Genomic DNA, 17,064 nt, shown 5'->3' with positions numbered 1-17,064 from the left:
AGATTTAGTTTATGTTACTTTGATACTTTGGATTACCTTGATTTAAAAGGTGTTAAAAAACCCTGGTTGGATCTTTTGAAGATCCCATGGATGCTTTTGGCAGTGATGTAATGCTTAGTTTGGTTTTAAACAAAACAATATTGGCCACCTGATGTAGATTTGTCCTCTAGGACAATTGAGAATTCTGATTTGGTTGTAATGTGTGTAATGGTAGGAGTGACAATCAAGAACTGGTGGAGAAAATATTTTATGATTGTAAATGATCTTTGTAAACTCTGTAACGATTTCGATCTCAAATTGGCTTTATTAATCGACCTTTAAGGCGTGCTTCTTTTATGGGGGAAAAAAAAACAAAACAAGCTAAGCTAAGCTCCAACAGCGAACTACTACATTAATTTGACAGAAAGAAGTTTTCATTGGATTAAGAAACTTATACACTCCTACTTCAGCTACTAAGGATGAGTGGATCTGAAGTGGAGGTTTAGTCCACCATATTCTAGCAAGGTTATTTATCCTTACATGTTTGGCTATAATATCAGCTACCTGATTACATCCTTGGATAAAGTGCACTTCTTATTAAACACTAAAAGAGCCCATTTCCTGATCTATTGATGTTTTTTTTTTGGAAAAAGAGTGGACTACATATTATGTTGAGAATCATACCTAGTGTTTGCATTAGGCTTACTCTAATGGGGGAGTAAGATTAAACTTTCTCCCCCAAAAGTGTCGTTCTTCCGTCGAAAAATACTTGAATTTAACGAGTTGTCTTTAGTTTGCTTGAACGTGAGATGGAATCAACACTGGGACGCCATTAGGTTGGCGTCTAGAAAATACTTTATAGAAATTCAACCATCAGGATCATATAGACCGTTGGATTTATAGTCTTATTGGTGATCTAACGGTCGATACATCAGAAACCATTTCAAATGGCGTCTGATGCCATTTCAAATGCCATCTTTGTTTTGAATCTTGAATTCCCACTACGCTTGGACGTTGAATTTTGATGACATGGGTTCTCCAAGAATGTTGAATCTTGGAGAACCATTAGAGTAAGCCTTAGTGGTATTCAGAATATTCAAAGTTTCGGACACTCAGCTCATACTTCCTACTTCAAAGATTGAATTTCTGAAGAATCCCCTTTTCGCGCCATCCTTTGCGACATTTCTGAAATGACTAGCACTTCCTTCCCAAGTTATCATATCCTGGTTATTCCTTTCGTCGCCATTTTTGACATTATCGAGATGACCCTGATCCATAACCTTAGTGCAATAATCATTGATAACCATATCCCCAATTTCATTTACTCCATTTATATTATCTGATCGGTTTTTACCCTGCATAGAGAAACCATATGTAGAACTTGAACTAGACTTCTGATTCTGATCTAACCTTTCCAAGACTTCAAACCATTTCTTCATGTTTCTCACTTCCATTTGTGACTACATTCAATCTCTACCAAAAAGAACTTTTAGCCTATACATATTACTAAACATTATATTATCTTTCATAATATTACAGAAACCAACTTTAAAGGAAATAAAGTTTTATAAATCTTCTGAAATTATGCATCCCTGATGTAATCTTCAAGATTCATGTTTCGTATCCCAGTACTTGAGTCTCCAGAGGACCCCTTTGCCTGCCATATAAATGTGACTCTATTACATTTTAAACCAATCAGCCACCGCATCACAGTTATCATGGTATTTTTATTTCTACAGTCACTCCTCGTGGTGCTCCACTGCACCTGGCACCTTTGAACTTGCCTACCTGTAGATGGGGAAAAACGATTTGCTGGTTTCCTAGGAAAATGGAGAGTCGAGCATGCTGTCGAGACTCCTCAACCGAGCGAACTGCTGAACCTCACACAGATGCACCGCTGCAAAGGGGGTGCTTAGGTTGGGTAAATCGATCTGTATGACTCCGGCCTAAACCAAGACAATGGCCATTCCAGAGTCAATTCGGTCACAAAGAGGGAGATGGGTTTATATGTAGGAGGGAAGCTAAGAGTTGTGTGGGATCAGTGATGATCAAGGATTGTAGGTGTGTTGAAGGTTTCTGCAATATTACTGAACTGCTGAAGTTGAATTCTGTGAATAAGTTTATATCGGGTTGTTGACGGATAATGATGATAATCGATGGTTGATGATATCCCGATGTCCTCGATTTAGACTTATTTATATTGCTAGAATGATGTACCACTGATTCATGTATGTGTGACGGTTTCTTGAGTGAAAGAGTGGGAAAGTGGGAGATCGTGGTAAAGTCAGTTCCATGTCGTTCGGAGACTTGACTGATCGTGCACCCACTTCACGACTTACACACATTTCTCGTTGTGGATGAATCCACGTGCCGTAGACCGCCAGACCAAAACCCTAAGTGATATCCCCCTATTTATGATGTGATTAATATTTCACGAATCGTGGAGTCTGCAAGGCAGACGTGTATTAGTTAGTCAGTTGTTGAATAATTTAGACTGTGAGTCTAGTTTTGTTGAATCGAGCATAAGTGGTGAATGCTCAGTGATTCATGGATTGAACATGTAGTTCTCTTAGATGTCAATGAATTACTGACTAGAGCGACTGAGAAAGTATTGCTCAACTCGACGAATTGCTGAATATTGAGAGTTTGTCGAGCAATTGAGCAAGTATTGCTCAATTCGACGAATTTGATAATTTTGGCGTGCAACTAGCAAGTGTTTCTCAATTCAACAAACTACTGATGAATTACTGAACATTGATGGTTGGATCAATATTCGAGCAACTGAGCAAGTATAGCTCAATTCGACGAATTATTTACTGGTGCCATGACCCAATAAAATATTAATAAAAAATATTGGTGAATTACCGAACATTATTAATTTGTATGTTGATTGCTGAATCAACATTATTTTGTGTTTGAACTTGCTCAGAATGATGATTCGTGGAGCGTTTGTTCGAAACCCTAATTTTTATCGATCCTTCATCAATTGGTGAATTGCTGAAAATTTGTCATGAGTGAGGAGGGCCGACCACATGGGATGATGAGCGTCCATGGGTGCCCAGTGCTCGAGTGAGCACGCACCAGGGTTCTCAGTTTAAGAGTTGGTGAAAGAACGATGATTAAATGCAGGTTTCATCATTTATTGAAATATTGCTGGATTCAGCATTAGGTGATAAAACCTAGGTATGAGAGATGAGGACCGACTAAGAGAGCATGGGACCGGCTCTTGGTGGTCACGGGACCAGTTGTTGGTCATTTGGAGAATCCCCCAGTTGGTTGGAGAGATTTCGGGCCCAGTATGAGCAATTGAGCAAATTAGGTCAGAATTATGAAAACATGTGAGACCGGCTTTGTGCAAGACCTAGGAATGACTCTGGTCGGTCATGAAGGCATGCACATGTTTCCGTGGTTTCCTTGTTTCCATACTGAGAGTTTCAGTATTTTCTGATGCGACGTTCGAGCAACATAGTGAATTTTCAGAAGAGTTTCATCTTGACTGAGAATTCTCGATTTTTGTTGGAATGAGCATGTATGCTCAATTCATCAATATTTTGAGAATACTAAAACAAAAGTGTTTTAATATTTAAAATTTCCTTGAGAGGCTAGCCATTCGTGTGACTATGTTGGCTTTTGGTTTTTCGTGATTTGAGCAATATTCGAGAAAATATGGAGAAATCATGAATTTTGCTCAAACCCCGGGAGTTTCATGAATTAAGGAAAATAATAATTATGAAAGATTAGGGATCGCAAGGTGTGGGACCGTCCATGGCTAGGGCATGGCCGGCCGACTAGGTTGCCCGGTCCCGCACACATTTTTCTATTTTATTATTTTTCATGAATCCTTGAAGTTATGGAAAATCCTTGAAGTTATGGAGAATCCTTGAAGTTATGGAGAATCCACGAGTTTTTGTTGAAACGGAGGAGTTTCGTGAGATTAGGGAATAATAATTATAAAAAGCTAAGGATTGTGAGGTGTGGGACCGGCCACGACTTAGGCATGGCCGGCCGGTTAGGTTGCCCGGTCCCGCAAACCTCTCCTTATTTTATAATATTATTTCGTGAATCCACCAAATTATGGAGAATTCACGAGTTTTACAAAAACAAGGAAAGTTCCTAAAACCAAGGAGTTTTCGTGAGTTCACAAAATAACAAAAAATAAGGAAAATAATGGGAGAGGCACGGAACAACCATGGCTAGGGCACGACCGGATGGTGGGCCCGGCCCTGAGCGTCTCTTATTATTTTATTAATATTTATTGTTTTCTCCTGTTTTGCGTTGTATTCCTCATTATTTCATATTTTTGGACACTCGTTCGTGCATCATTGTCGAGTACACTCGCACCATTTTTGTGGGGCTTACTCAGTGATGGTCCAGATGCCCGGTTGTTGAGTATCTATTACTAATCTATGAATTCAGTGGAGAATAATCCATGAAACTGAGTAATAAAAATGAATAGTTGTTCATTATTAATTCGCAGGATCAGCTGTGGATTCGACTACGAATTCAGAATAATAAAATAAGCATTACCATCTTATGGGATCGTGGACTCGACCATATAATCGGAGTAATTAAGATTATCTATTACCATTTCATGAGATCAGTGGATTCGATCATGAAATCGGAGTAATGAGATAGCACAGTTTTTTTTATTGCCATTCTATGAGATCAAGCCGTGGATTCGACCATGGAATAGGAGGAATTGTTATTTCCATTCCATGGGATCAGGCCGTGGATTCGACCATGGAATAGGAGCAATAATAGATTATTCTGGGAATTCAGTAGTGAATGTCACGGCAGGATTAATCTATTGCAGAGAAGATATTAGCCAGTTAAAGCATCACATCTATTCTGAATGGTGCATAGTCAGGGAGTCACGATGTTGTTTACGACCTGAAGGAATTAGTGTTCTCAATCTACGGAGAACCGCCTGAATCTGTGCATAGTTTCTCCACATAATCAGGGAAAGGTGAGTGTCACCGACGTCCTGAAGGCGTCCGCTGCCCAACTATTCTTCTAAGTGGAGGTGGGTCTCTCTCCTGCAGTCAGGGAACAGTGAGTATCACCGACGTCCTGAAGGCGTTAATCTCTCAATCTACGGAGAACCGCCCAAATACTTTATTATGCATAGAGGTCACGACGAAAATGCCAGGGATCGAACGTTCAGCTGGTGGAGGCTTTTCGAAAACATATTCATCATGGCTTCGTAAAATATGAATCGTTGCATGCCTGAAAGCCGTGTCAAAAACATGCCTCATGATTTTACGGTTTTTTCCCTTTGTTGAAAATCCACCATCTACATTATGTCCCCTGCTTAGTGAGGAACAGTCGTGTTCCGCAGTAAGCATTAAATGGTGATTTTCAGTCAACGAGATTAGTGGTTGAACTCGGTTTACCAAGGTATCTTCAGAATCCTCGATTTGCTCCAATGGTGTCATGTACGAGCAAATGTTTGGGTGAGGACCCTGTTGGTATGACAGAGTGTGATTCCGTGAGCACGTATATGAAGCATCGCTGATTTGGTCTGTTGAAAGTCCAGTTTTGGTCAGTTTAGCGTTTATGGGCTCGGCCAAAAAAAAGGAAATCCTTGTTTAGGAACAGACGTTCGTTCGTTAGTTTAAGAAACAAACAAAATAGACCTGAGTCTAATGACATAAAATTTTGTCTATGAGCTTTCATGAAATTTTTTATTTTTGAAAATATGCTCTTGTTTCAAAGACGGATGCTCGCACAAGGGAGCAAAATATATATTTTCAAATTTACGTGAGTTTCACGTTAAAAATATTATCTGTAAAATCAATGTTTTGATTTTGAACAACTGTTAAAAATAGAGAATCATACATGGTGAAATAGTGTCTGAGTTTTCACAATTATAGAATGGACATTTGTCCAATTTTGGAAAATCAGTGGATGTTCACACAGTAAAATTTACGTGGGTTGTTCATGGTTTTATGAAAATCAATTTATGATTTTTGAGCAATTGCTGAAAGCAAACAATTGTATATGTGATGAAATAATGTATGTATGAGTTTGGTGATTTTATAGTGTATGCACACATGTAGAAAATCAGCGAATGTTCACATGAAAGGTTATGTGAACTATTCATAGTTTTGTGAAAAGTCAGTGTTGACTCTAGAATGATAAGTTTTTCTCATCTTCGCAGGTTTGAAGGAGTGAGTAAGTTTTCGAAGTTTCGTGTCATCACTAAAGTCTAGTGAAAACGTAAAATAGGTAAGAGTTGGGGATTACCATTTTTGCAGACGCTGATGTGAGCATCTCTATTCCATGATTCATTGTTTTGTTGAATCTTGCGCTTTGTATGAATGATGCGCTGAATGTTATGCATCTGTCACAACCACTTTGAAAGAATGACTGACTCCCATGATGACACTTTCAAAGACGACGTTTCCAGGGATGACATCCCTACGGATGAAACTTTAAGAAAAGGTACTCCTGAGACCTCTGAGTGATGGTGAGAGATCCTTCATACCGAGTTGTACTTCTGGTTATTTTATTAGCTTTACCGCAGGATGATCGTATAGTGAAATCCCGGATCAATGTAGACTCCACGAAAATGGAAGAAAGTCTATGAGAGCGGAGAACCCAGAAGTAAGGACTACAAGAGGTTAGCAAATGACGTGCAGTCCCCGGCCGTTTCTTTGGTGAGTTGTTAGCGCTCCTTGTGTCATGAATTTGACCGTGCAATTAGGATCACGAGACCAAGGTTTTTTATTTGTTTTCAAACTTTTTCTCCATCGATCGAAGGTCTTCAACTTGTTCCCGGGAAAAAATCAGGAATCCAGCACTGATGAAGAAGTCGATGTAAGTATCTTTGTTGTGCGCATCTCCTTGAATGAAATAATAATAATTGTTGTTGATGAATCCAGGAAGAAATCATTGTAGATAAGCAGCATGTTGATGAAGAGTGCTCTTCTTTGGGACATGGGAGTATGGATAATTCCCGAAATCCCGAACCGAATGGAGATAACGGCATTGCCAATGGAGATCCCGGTATTGCCGAGCCTTCAAATGATTTAGAGACTCCCTTATTAAGTATATCTCCTGTAATTTCTTTATAGAAGTACGAAATTGTTGATTTGTGAATGAATGAATGAGATCCATGTAAATTTATGGATAACTTTGCCGAAATACGTCACCAGAAAATTTTAGACTTCAGATTTTACTAGAAACGCTGTAGAATCCTCGTTCGAAGTCGTATTTTCGCGGTCTGCGTATGTATCTTCTCAGGAAATTTCCAAGCTTTATCATAGAAGATTTTTGAATTTTGAGCATTTTTAGGGCCTGAAAAAGGAGAAATAGTGAACTTCCAGGAGACCTTCAGAACTTTTCCAGGTTGCATGTTGTCCGATGTTTTAGCCACATCTGTTATCTCGTTCATCCGATTGCTATGAAATTTTGATATGTTGTAGAAAACATCCATACGAATATAGTGGTATATGAATAAAACTTAAATTCCTTACCAATTTCTCCCAGTTCATCGTTTAATATAGGGCAGTGTAGAATCTCTTCAGATGAGCTTGTTTGAAAAACGTGTTTCATGGATTCTACACTATTTGCTCATGTTTTAGATGCATAGTAAAGAACTTAGATGATGTTAGTTCACTTAAATGCTGGATTTTATGGTTGTTTTTGGTTTCCACGCTTGAATCATTCTAATCCCATGTAATCTTTACATTAGGTGCCAAATGCTGAAGTTAGGAATAATGGATCCAACAATGATGACTTGAGCAACCATGGATCTGTTGATAACGAGACCTCCATCCCTATACCTCAAGGTCATGTAACACTTGTTGTTGATGTCGTGGAGGTGACTAAAACTCCAATTGTGCATGAGATGGTGGAACCCGAATCGAGAATGGAAGAAGCTGCTCCAACCGAAGTTGTTCCTATGATTGTCGACGCTGTTCCAGCGACTGAGAACTGGATAATAATGCATGAGTATCCCAACACAGGGACTGATTTTACTCCTCCATTTGATGAGATACTCCTATATCACAGGTTTCTTGGTGGATTTAGCCTTCCCATTGGATATGCTGCTATGTACAAGAAACCGTGGAAGATGTATGGGCACATCATCGTTACCAAGGATCCGGAGCATAGTTATTTCTTGACGAGACAAGTAGAAGTCATCTTGCGTGTTATAAATGATATTTGTATCACAGCTAGAAATACTGTCACCCGGGATGTACTCTTTGATTGGGAGTACAACTTGAAGAAAGCTGAAGAACTTGGCTTCAATCTGAAGTGGCTTCGTAAAAAGATTGATGCTATCAGTAAAGCAGTGGAAGGTGACACTCCTTTCACCATCAGTGATGTCGTGTTGAAGAAGATGGATGAAGCTGTTGAGCTGACCAAGAAGCTGGAGGCGGAGAAAGCTGCTTTGCAAGTCTTGGAGGATGCGGAAAAGCAGAAATCTTATTTTGCTGACTTTTGTTAGTTTTCTTTCCATGATATCTTGAATCTTGGACTTCTGAGAGATGCGAGGTTTTATTTTGGTTTTGATTTCTTGATTGGTTTTGGATTGTGAAATCGATCGTCTTGACCAGTGGACCGTCAGTCCCCCAGTATTTTGTTAGGTCTCTCCCTTTCGTTTTCCCTTCTTTTGGTGAGACCTAGATAGAGGACCGAGGTAGAAAAATTCATGTAAAGACCTAGGTGGTCGAAGTTGGAGGTACCTTGATGAAGGATTTATCGGAAGGACCTGGTGGACATCGACCGACTGTGGAGGTTATGAATCCCGTCTAAGAATTGCTGCTTGCATGTTGTATGCTCTGGAAGCTGTAGGAACCTCATACGACGTCGGAATTCGATGCTTGACCCCAAACTTTAAATATAAGAGACTGAGTTATCACATGAGCAAAGAATAACTCAATTTGGAGTTGCATAGGTCAGCCAACTAAGCATGCACATTTGTAATTTATAATCTCGTACAAATTTTTCAGATGTCGTAGACCTGACGGTGAAGACCATATCTTTCAACTCGTATGCCCAATTGATGCGCCCTTTTGGTATGTTCTAGAAGAAACATAGAAGAAAATCTTTCATTGAGGAAGTATTGTCCCATTCTTCACCCATTGGTATATTTTTGTAAACCCATGGCCTGGAGCATGTCGTATCTCACTTGTAGAGGCGATGAGAACATCTTGTAGAAGATTTTGGTTTTGTGCCCGTCTTCCGGGAAAGCTTTGGGAAGACGTTCATGTTATCATGTTTACACATCTTGATATGAATCATTAGGGCTTGAAGAAGTATGATCCATGGAGAATGGATAGTTGATGAAGCCGGATGTTGCGCCCGAGAGTGATGTTGAGATTACAACTGGAAGTTTTCCATAAACTGTTGTTGATGCTGAGACCATGAATAGAGGTCCTCCACATGCTGATGCCGATGCTATGATTGAAGCTGATATAGAGACCGAAGATGATAGTCTTTGCTCTTCCGTCCAGTGAGCATGCACGAACTAATTGGTGAGTTGAGCATTCCTAAGATGAAGGTGTATTAGGATTTCAATCAAATCCTCCTGTTATGACTTTACTGTGAAGTGGCTTCGTCATGGAATCGATGTTGTTGGGCGGTAGATAGCAGCAGCAGTCTTCATTCTGGATATGATTGGTGAAGAGAGGAAGTTCCCCAGTCGTGCAGGGGCTTTTGATGTAGAGAGGTTCCGTTTGACGACGTTTCATGGAATCACATTAGTTTGCAATGACTTGTTATGTGGATAACATTTTTTGAAATATATTAAATTGATATTTCCAATAAAACCAAGTCCCCAGTGCATCCCTCATTCACTTAGTAGAGTTGAAGGAATTTGTAGAATCCATTGATGAAATGCGTTGCATCTACTTCAGAAGTATTATCATGGGATAGTGAAGGCTTATCGATTGTAATTCAGCTATACTTTGATCGTGTCGGTGTTGAACCGGTGTGTCACTGATAGGGTGTAGAATACATCCTATTATTATCTATTGTTTATGCTTTCTCTCCTACTTTTCTTGTAAATTATGTATTTTATGCATGTTTTTGAGTTATTAGGTACTTTGGAGTCGCACGGAGAAAAAGAAGAAGAAATCACCCAAATTGAGCCGAAAGAGCAAAAATGTCATTTCATGGGCGAACACTATCTGGAGCCCAGTCAATCTTAAGGGGCAACTGTTGGGAGGAGTGCTAAATACAGCCAACTATGGTTAAGGGGTGGCCACATGTTATAGGATATCCACTGGGGTGTTCTCCTAGCCTGCAGTGTGGTACCGTTATCCATCCCCAAACCACCTAACCCTAAAACCGAGAGTTTATTCTCTCGTTCCTCATTTTCTCAATCATTAGTTACACCTGAAACAAAGAAACGGAGGCACAAACATGGTGGATTCAGATCCAGAAAGAAACCAAAAAGAAGATGGTTGAAGGTGATGAAATTCAGAGGTACAGAAAATGGCGATGCTTAATGAAGTCGAATTGCAGTAGAAGATTTATGAACCAAGGAAGATTGGGTTTGATTTGAAATCAGGAAACTAGGTTTTGATGGCTGTAGTGGAATTGAGAAGAAGATGGGTTCGATCTATTGATGTTCTTGAGATGAAATTCGAGATATCAGAAAGGGGTTATTGTTGTTAATCGGATGGGGAAGTAGCTACTGTTGTTGTGAGATCGAGAGAGAAATAGGCAGAGGAATTGAAGAGAAGAAGCTGCAACTGTTAAATCGAAAGATTGAGATGATGAGATCGAGAAGCAGTTCAGATGAAGTAATACGGAGTTTGAGTCTATAATTGGTGATGACTTGAAGCTCTTGTCGCTGCTCAACAAACGGGTCTTGAATCTGTGGTTTGTAAGAGTTTCGATTGTTTCTGCAGTTGAAGAACATAATTGGGTTGGAGACAGATTTGAATCCAGAGGAAAGAATTAGTGATTTTCTGAAGATGAAATGGGTTGACATTGAGGTCAAGACAAGGTGTGAGGTTTGATGCTCAGACATGGTGGTTTTGCAATGGGGTTTAATCTGAATTCAAGGATTGGCTGATACAATGAATGACCAAAGATATGAAGACATGTTGTTGTTGACGAAGAAGAACAAGGATGTTATCGATATGCAATTGTGGATGGAATTAAAATCAAGTTCTACAGGAAGATGGGTTTTGTGTTGGTGTCTGCAGTGAGTTGAGCTGAGATAACAAGGGAAAAAGCTGAATAGCGATGATTGCTTCCATGAACCTCAGATGAAGAGTTGGTTGAGTTGCTGTTACAGGGAACAATGAATCTGAATCAAGAATGGGTGGTAGAAAGTCTGTTACTACTGCTGTAGATGAATCAATTAGATGTATGTTAGGCTTAATACAGGGAAGAACAGCTGTTGCTACTGTTGGTTTTGGAGAAAAAGAAGAATAAAGCAGAAAAGGGAATTCAAATGTGCTAAGTCACCGGATTAGTGAATGGAGCAGGAACTGGTGGTGCGGGTTCAATACTTGAGCTTGTACAGAATTGATGCTACTGTGTGCTGCAACAATGCAGATGGAATGTGGTTTATGGCTCAGATGCAGTCAGTTAGCCATTGTTGGTGGTGTATTTCAGTTGGCAGTGGCTTGGTTCTGAAGGTGAAATTGCAGGTGATGATTTAATGTGAGATGAAGATGATGGCTAGAGCTGCATTTGAGTGCCTGAGATAGAAGTGACTGGAGAGGATCTGAAGGCAATGTCTAATGAGAAGATGGGTATGAGCTGGGATTGCAGGGATTGTGACCTATGTTTGGCAAATGCAATGGTTGAGTTGCAGTGTTGGTGCTGACTGGTGCGCAAGAATGAATGCTTGAGTTGTTAGATGAATGCAAGGAAATATTGCTGGGAAGGATCAATAGAATGACGAGAACTGTAGCAGGGAACAACAAGAACTCGGTCTGAATCTGATTCAGACGAGTCAATTCAGTGATCCAGGTGAGTTGACAAGATAACGACGCCGTCAGTCGGACCGTTAAAGATGACGGCGACCCAGAAAGACTGTTAGTTTGACTCAGGTAGCCGGCGACAGAACTCAGGTGGCCGACGGTGACTTTTCCTTCCAAATTCCGGTGATCCCGAGAACTTTTCAGACGACCAAAATTATAGATTTTTGTGTGGATCCTTCTCATAGGTGTAAATACTTAGATTTGGAAGTTGGATGGAAAGTTGGAAGATTTGGAGAATTGGACTTAAAATTGGAATTAAGCTCAAATTGGGAAAGTGGTGTTATTATGGAATGAGGATTCTTTTCCTACAAGATTTGGAGAGCATTGAAGCTTATAAATAGAGAAGTTCTCTACTACTTTTTCTACCTCTCTACACACACAACACTTGTGTTTTTGCTTGCTTTGAAAATTCTTCTTTTAATTATTTGTGTGAACTTTAAAAATTCTCCTTTTAATTTGTGTAAATTTCAAAAACATGAGTAGATAATTTTCTTATTGTTTGAGGATGAATTCCTAGTTCTTAACATGTCTTGAGTTTTGTTTTTAAATCTACTTTGAAGTTTTTCACATGATTATCGTTTGTTTTTACTAATAGGAATGTTTATACGTTCATGGTTGATTGATAGATTGTTTAGGAGGCCAACTAAATTGATTTGTTAATTGATCTAAAGCTGGTGAAAGTTAGGGGATAAGTAATTGTTTCTTGACTCTTTACACAAGTAGCAAACACGAGACCTTGCGGAGGGATTCCGTGGAGCAATTGTGTGTGAAAACAACGTTAGCAAGTAGACCTTGACCTAAGAGTCTGACTACTAATATCAACCTAATAAATTCATAAATCTTAATGCGTTTAACTAAATTACATCTTGAGTGAGCTACTACTAGGTGGTTTGGTGAATAGAATCCGGTAGTCGAGAACTTCCGTATCCGGTGATACTAGGGATTTAGGGGTTTAGCACTGAGCTAGCTGCTTTACCTACGGTTGGTGATAATCTGTGACTAATAAAAAGTGGAAAAGAACATAACTTGAATCATTGTTTTGCAACGAAGAAGGATTCCTTGATCTAATATCTCTTTATTGTTTCAAATAACTTTTAATTGCTTTGTTATTTTCTTTTGCTTTTTAAAATCAAAACCCCCTTTTTGTGACAACTTTACAACTAAAACCTCTTGCTCCTCGTGGGAACGAACTTGACTACACTATATTACTTGTTAATTAGGTGGAAAAATATTAATTAATTTGTTGTGGTTACGACACGCATCAAATTTTGGCGTCGCTACCGGGAGCACGGACGATTTTAGTTGTTTTATTTTTCTTTTTGCTTTATTTGCTTTGTTAGATTATATCGTATCTAACTTAGTTTTCGAGAATCTTGTTTCAGGTACTATATCTTTGGTGAATGCTTAAAGAGGCAAACGAGTCCAATTGGTATACGTCTTCGATCCGGCACTCAACTAAAGGACCTTTCGAGCGGTTAACACTCCGCTTCCTCCTTCTTCATCTAGTGAGTTCGCAGATTCCGATATAGACGAAGAAGAAATGGCTGATCGTACACTCAAGGATCTAGCTTCTCACAAGCTCGATACACAACAATGGTGTATCCAAACTAACTCAACCTTCGAGATCAACCGGGGTTGATTAGAGAGTTACCAAAGTTTCATGGCATGGTGAATGAAGATCCAAACAACATCTTATGGACTTCCTACCATAGTCATGGCTATGCTTCCACCGGAACTAATGCGGATGGAGCAATGTTGAAAGCTTTCCCGTTCTCTTTGGCGGGCAATGCTAAGGAATGGTTGTATTATTTCCTTCCGGAAGTATCACCACATGGAATGGGATGAAGAAACTTTTCCTCGAGAGATATTTTCCTGCATCAAAAGCTACTCAAATTCGCAAGGAGATTTGTGGGATGAAGCAAAATGTGGGAGAGATTGTATGAATGTTGGGAGCGATACAAGAGATTGGTGGCAAGCTGTCCACACCATCAATTCAGTGACGTCATGATACTCCAATACTTATACGAATCTCACCCAAGTGATAGATCTTTCTTGACGCCGCAGGTGGTGGTGCACTAATGAACAAGACGTTGACCCAAGCTAGAGAGTTGATTGAAAGTATGGCTAAACTCGCAACAATTTCACAAGAGAAGAACCAATGGTTAGGCGAGTGCATGAAGTTAGTGATTCATCATCACCTTGACAAAGGAGGAGAGCATGGAAAGGGTAATGCAACGAATGGCCGCGGTAATTATTCGGATGATGAGACCGAAAAGTAAATGCTTTATATCCAAATCAAAGGCCAAGGTACGATCCATACTCCAATACTTACAATCCCGGTTGGAAGGATCACCCTAACTTTAGTTATGCCAACAAGCAAGGGGCTCCTAATCCATATGTGCAACAAGGTGGTTTCCAACAATCACGCTTCCAACCTCAACAAAATTCCAACCAAACAAGTCAAGGAGCGTGATTCTTCGAGTGATGACAAGCTCAATGCGTTAATGCAAGGCATGCAAGGTCTTACTTCTATGTTACAAAACAAAGCCAACAAAAGAATGAATCGCCATTAAGGCTTTGGAAACCAAATGGGACAATTGGCAACCGATGTGCATCTATTGAAATCTCAAGCATCCACAAAGCTTCCTTCAAACCATTTGTGAATCCAAGAGAGAATGTTAATGCGGTTACGTTAAGAAGTGGGAGACAAGTGGAGAGTCCAAGTCATCATGAAGAAGCTAGTGAAGAGGTAGTCAAAGACAAGGAGGAAGTCGCACCAAAGGAGAATTCAACACCAACCGACCAATCCAAGGAACCGGTTCCTAGTTTCACTACTCCACCTCCTTTTCCTAGTCGCTTTGCTAAGTCCAAGAAAGAAGCTCAAGACAAGGCACTCATGGATATCTTCAAGAAGATAGAAATCAACATCCCATTCATAGAGGCCATCAAGACAATCCAAGGTATGCTAAGTTCATGAAGGAATTATGCACAAGAAGGATAGGTTGCTTGATAATGAAATTACTAAAGTTGGCGAGAGTGCGTCGGCTATGCTATTGAAGAAGATGCCTACAAAGTGCACGGATCCGGTGGTTTCACGGTGCCAATTACTATGGTACAAAAAGGTTTGAACATGCTTTATTGACTTGGGAGCTCCATAGTGTGATGTCGGCCGATATATATGACACCTTGAATCTTGGACCTTTGAAATAGACAAGAGTGATTATCCAATTAGCAAACAAGTCTAACATATATCCTAAGGGACTTGTAGAAGACGTGCTAGTGCAAGTGAATGAGCTATTTTTCCGGTTGATTTCTTCGTGGTGGATATGGAAACAATGAGAATCGGTCATCTACTTCTTTACTTCTTGGAGGCCATTTATGAAGACCGCAAAGACGAAGATTGACGTTGATAAGGGTACACTTACTATGGAATTCGATAAGGAATAATACACTTCAACATATTTGAAGCCATGCGCTACCCAAGTGGTGCATTCCGCTTACTCCATTGATGTGGTTAGTTCGTTAGCACAACAAATGGTGGAATTGAGTCAAAAGGACGAACTTGAGGTGGTGTTGCAAAAGAGCATTGAATTGGACGTCCACGGCTTGTCTAATTTGGATGTTGAAATCTCCAAGGAATTGGTGGAGATGTGTGGTGCCTTGACGGCATTGCAAGAAGCTAAAAAGGGTAATGTTTCATATATTTCTTTACCCATGGATGATGAATTACTTGTACCATCTATTGTGAAGGCGCCTAAGCTAGAATTGAAGCCACTTCCGGACATTTGAAGTATGATTTCTTGGGAGATGAAGATGAGCTTCCGGTGATTATTGTAAAGAACCTCACACCGGTACAAGAAGACCGTTTGCTTAGATTTTGAAAGAGCACAAAACGGCTATTGGGTGGACAATTGCGGACATCAAAGGCATTAGTCCATCCGTGTGCATGCATAGAATTCTAATGGAAGAGAACGTAAAGCCGGTACGTGATGCTCAACGTAGGCTTAATCCTCCCATGATGGAGGTTGTGAAGAAATAGATACTCAAATTGCTAAGTGTGGGGGTGATCTACCAAATATCCGATAGCAAATGGGTTAGTCCGGTACAAGTGGTACCAAAGAAGTCCGGTGTTACGGTTGTTAGAAAACAAGACGATGAACTTGTTCCTACAAGAGTTCAAACCGGTTGGAGAGTGTGCATTGATTATAGAAAGCTTAATTACGCCACTCGAAAGGATCACTTTTCTTTACCTTTCATTGATCAAATGTTGGAGCGGTTAGCGGGGCATTCTCATTATTGTTTCTTGGACGGTTATTCGGGATACAACCAAATTGTTATTGCACCGGAAGATCAAGAGAAGACCAATTTCACTTGTCCGTTTGGAACGTTTGCATATAGACGGATGCCATTTGGTCTTTTCAATGCACCGACTACTTTCCAAAGATGCATGGTAACTATATTCTCGGATTATGTGGAGCACATCATCGAGGTATTTATGGATGATTTCAGTGTTTATGGAAATTCTTTTGATAGTTGTTTAGATAACCTTGAACTAGTTCTTAAACGATGCATAGACACAAACCTCGTCCTTAATTGGGAGAAATATCACTTTATGGTAAACATTGGCATAGTACTTGGTCACATTGTGTCCTCCCGAGGGATCGAAGTGTACAAGTCAAAGATAGATTTAATAAGAAAATTACAATATCCCACTTCGGTGAGGGAAATCCATTCATTTCTTGGCCATGCAGGTTTCTATAGGCGGTTTATCAAGGATTTCTCCAAAATCTCCATGCCGATGTGCAAGTTATTACAAAAGGAGGTACATTTTGACTTCAACAAGGAATGCAAGGATGCCTTTGACAAATTAAAGGCAATGTTGACAAGTGAGCCAATTATCAAATCATCGGATTGAAATCTTCCATTTGAATTAATGTGTGATGCTAGTGATTATGCGGTTGGAGCCGTTTTGGGTCAAAGAGTGGACAAATTGTCCCATGTTATCTATTATGCATCGAGGACCCTTAATGATGCACAAATCAACTATTCTACCACGTAGAAGGAGTTATTGGCTATAGTTTTTGCATTAGAAAAGTTTCGATCATACTTGGTGGGCACAAAGGTTATTGTATAT

The sequence above is a fragment of the Papaver somniferum genome, chromosome 7 (assembly GCF_003573695.1).
Source record: "Papaver somniferum cultivar HN1 chromosome 7, ASM357369v1, whole genome shotgun sequence".
In the NCBI taxonomy this organism is placed as follows: Eukaryota; Viridiplantae; Streptophyta; class Magnoliopsida; order Ranunculales; family Papaveraceae; genus Papaver; species Papaver somniferum.
The sequence above is the reverse complement of the archived record's forward strand: the minus strand, read 5'-3'. Positions refer to the sequence as shown.